Raw genomic sequence first — 1,549 nt, 5'->3', positions numbered from 1 at the left:
GTGGGTGGCACAGAGATGGCCTTCGGTGTTCCCTGCAGCAGGCGCCCGCTGTCCTGTGGGGAACAGCCAGCTCACAGCCACCAGCTGCCGGCTCTTCCTCCCCAGTCTGGGCCACGGAGAGTTGGAGCACTGGGGTCACGCCACCCCCCCAACATGCTGCAGGTGGATACAGCGGGACAGAAAGTCCAGCCACTTGGGTACAAGGCAGGACACTGGCAGAAGGATGCCACGGTTTCAGGATGCCTGGTCCAGGGTTCCTTATAGGCCACACATTACAGCGGGACAGAAAGTCCAGCCACTTGGGTACAAGGCAGGACACTGGCAGGAGGATGCCACGGTTTCGGGATGCCTGGTCCAGGGTTCCTTACAGGCCACACACACCCCAACACTTGCTTTTCTGCTGAGTCCTCCTTCTCTCTGCCTCAGTCAGCTTGTGCTGCATAACAAAGACACCACAACCTGGGTTTTGAGAACAGACACCCGTGCCACAAGTCCCCAGGTTGAAAGAGCAAGGTCCAGGCATGGAAGGTTTGGTCATGGGGGTGGGGGCCTGCCCCATCAATGGTGTCTTCTCAGAATTGTACCTGGTGTTGTCACATAGTGCAGGAACAGAAAGGGGAAGTGGTTCCCAATGCCCTTCTGTAAGATGGTGGTCTGTCAGGAGAGTGGAGCCTCAGGACCTCGACAACTCCTAAGATGGTAGCCTACCACATGCTGAGTCAGTTTCAGCACAAAGACCAAGGTGCCTTCCAGTGAGACCCTCAGATACGCCTGGGGAGCTGAACACTTGGGGTCCACAATGCTGGTAGGTGTAGATGGTTGTTGGCTGTTAACGATTGTGGCCAGGGAGGTGCTGAGGGACCAGCCTTGAACAAAGAGGAACCTGGGAGGACAAGGAGACTAGAAAGTTAGTCCACAGCACAGTCAGATAAAAGTCAGGAATGACAGGGCCAGGAGCAGACACTGACCCACCAGTGTGGGCACCAGGGAACTTCCGAGCAGGTTGGGGCTCCCAGAACCAAACCCCACACTCAGACCTCACAGTGGCTGCATCTCAAGGAGATCACATAGCCAGGTCTGGTCAGGAGACCCTCCACCCCCACACACAAAATAGAGGCGGGAAAACGTGTTGCCCCTCAGGGCCCTCAGAGCCTGCACACTTGACTCTCATTCTTGGGACAGCTGGACTGCCAGCTCTGCAGCCCCTGAGGAACACCTGCTGCCATCCCTGCTTATGAGTAAGGCTGTTACGTCATAGCCACTAAGGAACAGGTGGCTGAACCCAGAGCAGCGGAGGGACCTACACAGTGGGCATGAGAGGCCATAGGGGAGGCACTCGGATTGGAGCCTCTCCTGGTTAGCTTCAGCTGTCCACTTGACACAGCCCAGGGTGGTCCGAGAGTGTCTCAATCGGGGGAATAGCCTGATCAGACTGGCCTGTGAGCATGCCTGTGGGACATTTTCTCTTTTTTAAAATTAATATTTTGCAAATGTCATACAGAGTATTTTGATCGAATTTAGATCTCCCCCATCTGCACCCCCCCCGCGA

The sequence above is a fragment of the Nannospalax galili genome, unplaced genomic scaffold, assembly GCF_000622305.1.
Source record: "Nannospalax galili isolate Female #2095 unplaced genomic scaffold, S.galili_v1.0 scaffold300, whole genome shotgun sequence".
In the NCBI taxonomy this organism is placed as follows: Eukaryota; Metazoa; Chordata; class Mammalia; order Rodentia; family Spalacidae; genus Nannospalax; species Nannospalax galili.
The sequence above is the reverse complement of the archived record's forward strand: the minus strand, read 5'-3'. Positions refer to the sequence as shown.